The sequence below is a fragment of the Bubalus bubalis genome, chromosome 3 (assembly GCF_019923935.1).
Source record: "Bubalus bubalis isolate 160015118507 breed Murrah chromosome 3, NDDB_SH_1, whole genome shotgun sequence".
Taxonomy (NCBI): Eukaryota; Metazoa; Chordata; class Mammalia; order Artiodactyla; family Bovidae; genus Bubalus; species Bubalus bubalis.
This window is the reverse complement of record NC_059159.1, coordinates 19790674-19796394: the sequence shown is the minus strand read 5'-3', so window position 1 is coordinate 19796394 and position 5721 is coordinate 19790674. Positions and strand designations below refer to the sequence as shown.

General features: G+C 54.3%; 2 non-coding genes and 1 pseudogene across 2 annotated transcripts; 2 read left to right on the top strand and 1 right to left on the bottom strand.

Moving 5' to 3' along the window:
* Positions 1–756: 756 nt before the first annotated feature.
* On the top strand, positions 757–947 carry LOC112584177. Its single transcript, XR_003108517.1, has one exon. It is a non-coding gene; the product is annotated as a U2 spliceosomal RNA (small nuclear RNA).
* On the top strand, positions 826–2849 carry LOC112583662 (annotated as a pseudogene).
* A 1823-nt stretch (positions 2850–4672) lies between these two features.
* LOC123332993 lies at positions 4673–4863 on the bottom strand. Its single transcript, XR_006550221.1, has one exon. It is a non-coding gene; the product is annotated as a U2 spliceosomal RNA (small nuclear RNA).
* Positions 4864–5721: the final 858 nt, after the last annotated feature.

Sequence of the window (5721 nt, the reverse complement as noted above, 5' to 3'; positions counted from 1 at the left end):
GTGCACCCCGATTGGAGCAAATTCCGCGGGAGCGCATCACGCACTGAGAAACGGAGCTGCCAAGTGATCGCGACGGGCACTGTTCGATTCCAACGACTGTCCCCCAGGACATCCCTTGTCAGGACGAATCCCCCAACCCCCACCCCCACCCCGCCGCCCCAGGGGACCCGAACTGTGGGGCAGAAGACGGGCGGGAGAACACGGACGCGAGCAGAGCGGCCGGGAGCAAGGAGGGGCGAGGGGGTGTGGTGCTGGCCGTTAGAGCCGCGGTAACCGTGACGGGTGTCGGGCACTAGCTCAGCGTGTAGGAGGCAATGGTTGCGAGTGCAGCGCGAGCCGGGGAATGAGCGACAAAAGCGAGTTCTTGATTTCTGGGGCTCGATCCGTGAGAGCTGCTTCCGTGTCAGCGCTTCCCCCGCGGTCTCCGGCAGCCGCCCCTGGGTCGGGAGGCGGGCTCCGGCCGCGAGGCGGCGGTCCGGAGGGTGGAGTCCGCCCGCGGTAGCCCCGCCCCCTCGGGCGGCAGAAGGCGGAGCATGCAGATGAGAAATGGCTGTTCGGCGCGGGAATGGCGGAACAATTAAGGACCTAGAACTTGTCCTTTCAAAGGTAGAGGACAAAAAGGCCTGCACGGGAGTCCGCTGACAGCACTGTCAAACGACGCAAAAGGAATCAGACAAGGAGTGTGGTTCAGGGCGCTCACCGTGGGTTGAATGGGGATGGAGCGAGGGCGGCTGCGGCCAGGCTGAGGCACCCGGCATCGCTTCTCGGCCTTTTGGCTAAGATCAAGTGTAGTATCTGTTCTTATCAGTTTAATATCTGATACGTCCTCTATCCGAGGACAATATATTAAATGGATTTTTGGAGCAGGGAGTTGGAATAGGAGCTTGCTCCGTCCACTCCACGCATCGACCTGGTATTGCAGTACTTCCAGGAACGGTGCACACCCCCCTCGGGGGATAATACTCGTGGTATGACAAGAACAGACTTGTCTGTCGTGAGGCTTAGGGCCTAAAAAATAGCAAGAAGGGCGGAGCGCAGCTGGCTGGCCTTTGCTCTGTTTCGCTTGTGAGAGTTCCCGCGGCTTATGCACCTGGGCGGTTCTTTCCTTCTGCCTTGTGGTGCGGGGAGGGAGTGTTTTCGCGCTTTGGGTTTGTTCATCTCGTTGGAGGCGAATGTTTCGTGCTCCGTAGGTGTACAGAGGGTGGGGTTCTCTTTTCTTCTTCTTTTTCTCGTTGTGTTCTTGCCGCGTGAGAGAGAGGAAGACTCTTTGCTGCGAGGCTTCCGGGAGGGAGTAAACGCGGCCTTACCTAGATAACCGTTCGCGGCAAAGTGTTTCTACCGCCAGCGGTCCCGGAAAGGAGTCTGCTCTCTTTTACAGGTAACGCGTTTCCACTTCTGCCCCGAGACTATACAGTCAGACCCCCCGAAGTGTGGCCGCAGTAGCTTTCTCTCTCTGTCTGTCTCTCTTAAAGGAGCCTGTGTTCAGTAACTTGTTCTTACTACATGCACTTTTGAAGGAGCCCGCGGTTTAGTGACGCTCCATCGACACGCTTGGAGGAGGAGGGGGACGGACGCTCGGTTCAGCTGCGGCCCTTAGCCGCAGACCCTCTAGCGGGGGGCTCAGGGGCACAAAAGTGGATCTAAGTGCGCCACGTGCATCTGGAAGCAACTCAAAGGATTTACAAGTAATGCCTGAAAGCAAGCAGTAGTTGGTACACATTAGGTGAGGGAGAGAGCATTTCCTTCTCCCACTGCTGAGATGGCGGAAGCTAGTCGAATTCCTCAGTATGAAAAGGAATACGCGGAAGGTATGAACTAGTGAATGAGGGTCCTGGGGAAAATGAAAGGGAGCACCATCAAATACGGACCTGGAACAAGGATTCCAAGAGGGAGGTTTAAATGCTCGTGTTCCTGAGAGAATTATTGTAGCAGGAAGTAAGACATTCCATTTTCAAGGCCAACCGATCTTGACCTTATACAGCCAACTCCCTTCAAAACCTCTGGCACTAAGAATACCACCTCGTGTGCTTTCGCTAAGTGAAAGACAGCTAGATTTTCGGGGTTTAGAAAGACTCCAACCCCTCAAAATGAAGAAATCGGTGCAGCTGACAGACTAAAAAGAGCGTGCTGGCTGTTCACCAAAATGGGACAGCCGGTCAGAACGGACTCCGTGTATGACATTTCAAATAGCGATACAACATGGAAGGAGCTTCAGGTGACGTAACAGAACAGAGAACGTGCTGAAGGAGAAAGGGCCATGTATTCAATCACTGTAGCATTCTGGCTGATTAATAATAGCTCTGGTTTCTCGGCTGGAAGTAACCTCAACGCTCAAAAATAGTATCTCAACAGCTGAAAATGCAAAGAATGTGTGAACTTCTTTGTTTCTGTCTTTGCAATGTATGCCGTTTCGCAGTCCACGCCCTGAAAATGTATTTCTCCCAGAAAAGAGGGGGAAAGGGCTTGTATGTGCAGAACTAAAGGTATATTCTGTCAAAAACAAGAGGCGGGGGAGGCGGGGCGGGCGGGTTGGGCTGATCCTGAGGCAGGAGAAAAACAAGAAGCGCATCCGCTCGCTCTAAAGTTTCTCTCCACCTGTACCGTCAAAACCGATCTCAAAAATACAAGCTAGAGTCGGTCTTGATGTCTAGTGAGCCCTCCCTCCCCGGTAGCCGCGCCGCGCCGCGCCGCGCCAGCGCCGGCCTAGAGCCAGAACCGGAGCTATACAAAATGGCCGGCCAGGCAACCTGGGGGCATCGGTCCCCTCCAACAAATGGTGACATGCGGAGCCGGGGCTGTGGTCACCTTCCTTTTCATGACAACCCCTCCCCCCGCCCCCAACCCTTCCCGTGGTGAAGGTACTATGCTTGCAGTCTCAGCGCCCCTTGGTGTGCAGTGAACTTGATGCCTCCCCCTCCAGGCTCCGAAGCATCTCCGACGCCGAAGTGCCCTCCTCTCCCCCATCCACAGGGAAGTAAGTGCCTCCTGGACAGTAGTGGGGTCCTGGAGCCCCTCTGCGGGCGGGCGAAGGCGCTTGAGTCCCTGTGCGACTCTTTGCGACCGTAGCCCGCCAGGCTCCTCGGTCCATGGGATTCTCCAGGCAAAAAGAATACTGGAGTGGGTTGCCATGCCCTCCTCCCGGGGATGGATCTATCTTCCCGACCCAGGGATTGAGCCCGCCTCTCCTGGGTCTCCTGCACTGCAGGTGGACTCTTCACCGCCGAGCCACCAGGGAAACCCCAAAGCCCCTCGGCGCCACCTGCTTTCCGGACCCCACTCGCTCCACTGTCACCGAGGATGGCCTTGTGAAGATGGTGCGGCACGAGGGCACCGGGACCCTGTGGCATGGCCTCCCAGCCATCTTTGTTGATGACTGGCGGCCACTGCCACCTACTTCACCGCCTACGACCTTACTCAAGGCCTTGCTGTGTGGTGGAGCCCCGACCTCTTCCTCCGCGCACCCATGGTGGCTGGTCCGCGGGCCTGCCTGGGCACCGTGACTGCCATCAATCCCCCTGGAGCTGGGCACGGACAAAGCCGAAGGCTCGGCACCCGTCGCGCTGGGAGCGGCTGCGTGGCCCTGGCCGGCTGGTGCTCGCTCGGGCTGGGCTGGGCTGGGCAGGTCCGGTCCCAGTGGCCCTTCGGGATGTGCCCTTCTCGGCTCTGTCTGTACTGGTTCAACTAGAGCTGGCCGACGTGGCTCAGGTCGAAGGACCAGACAGACCTTCGCTCCCTGGGCCATCTCCTGGGGTGTGGCGGCCATCCTCCCTTCTTTTCAACGTGACGAAGACAGACTCCACGAGCGGTGAAGCTGTGTAAACACGCCCCCCGCACGCGACTGTCCACTTGGCTTCCCGGACCCCAGTCGGTCCGAGGATCAAGCGTCAAACCCACTTCACCCGCCGGCATTTATGAGCACTTGGCTTGAGTCTCGCAAAAAACGCTTCCTCCAGAAACACTCAACCGGGAGCAGCCTGTGAGATGTTGAAAGAAACCAAGAAGTAGGGAGAGGAAGAAAAAGAGATATTCCAGTCTTATGGACTCTGTGAAAGAGGGAGAGGGTGGGAAGATTTGGGAGAATGGCATTGAAACATGTAAAATACCATGTATGAAACGAGTTGCCAGTCCAGGTCCGATGCACGATACTGGATGCTTGGGGCTGGTGCACTGGGACGACGCAGAGGGATGGAAGGGGGAGGAGAGGAGAGAGGAGGGTTCAGGATGGGGAACACATGTATGTATACCTGTGGCGGATTCATTTTGATATTTGGCAAAACTAATACAATTATGTAAAGTTTAAAATAAAATTAAAAAAAAAAAAGGAGAAGAAGAAAAGCTACTGAGAACAAACAAACAAACGAACAGAGAAAAAAAGGGCAAGAGGCCTTCTTCCCCGGCGGTCCAGTGGCTCAGAATGTGCCGTGCCACGTAAAAAAGCCAGCGGTCCGAGGCCTGGCTTGGAATCACCCAACCTCCACCGGCCCGGGGACCGAAAGTAGCAACTCCGCACTGTAAACGGGACTGCGGCATACAGCCCCCACAGTCGCAACCGCGAGCGCCACTGAGAAAGAACAAAAAAAAAAAAACAAAAAACGTGTCTTTAACAGCAATATACGCCAGCTCCTCCAAAAACCATCTGTCTTTGAGACACGCAGATTTTTTTTTCCCCCGTAGGGGGTGCACCGTTCCTGGAAGTACTGCAATACCAGGTCGATGCGTGGAGTGGACGGAGCAAGCTCCTATTCCAACTCCCTGCTCCAAAAATCCATTTAATATATTGTCCTCGGATAGAGGACGTATCAGATATTAAACTGATAAGAACAGATACTACACTTGATCTTAGCCAAAAGGCCGAGAAGCGATACCTTCGCCTCGGGCTTGGCCGCTACCGTCCTCCCCTCACCTCCATTTAGCTCACGGTGAGCAAAGTCAGCCTCAAACGAAGGCCCGCCCTCTCCCCTAGACTGCACGGTGTCCTAGTGCCACAACTTCTAAGACGTCCATCGTTCGTCGGATCGTTTCATTTGTTGGGCGCCTTTAGGCTTTCTGGTCTCCCACGGCACCCCCGCCCGCCCACCCAGCAGCAGACAGCCAAGCAATTTGCATGCCCCGCCCACACACGCGCCTTCTTCCTGCTGCGCGTGTGCGCCGTCTCGCGGTGGAACCGAAACAAGCGCGTGGCCCAAAGCTCCCGGAAACACCCAGACCCAGAGAAAGACGCAAACCGTTCCAACCGGGTTTTTCTTTCCGGCATTTCTTTTTCTTCTTAAAAATTTTTTCCCGAGCACATAGCTACGTGCCCACCCACCACTCATCATCTTACTGTTATTTATTGTGTACACATACACGGATGAGTCGGCTGTGTTGAAGTTCTCTTGCAACTTTCTAGATTTTTTTTTTTTTTTTTTTTTTTTTTTTTTTATAAAAACAGTCCCACAGCATTTATTGTCATCTGGTAATAACATAAGGGTGAGCAGAACAATATGAATACATGTTTTAGAACTACATCTCTAACAAAGGACACCTAAAAAAACCAACGGTATTGCCAAACAATTTCTCACTTCATCTGTCACTTCTAGTTGGAGACACTTTGGAGCAGAGTAATGTTCTCTCCTTTTAGCACGATCCGACCCAGTTGTTTTCTTGACTTTGTTTTAGAATGAATCTCTTCTGCGTCATCTAATACGAGGTTCATATACTCATCAAAACCAATGATAGAGC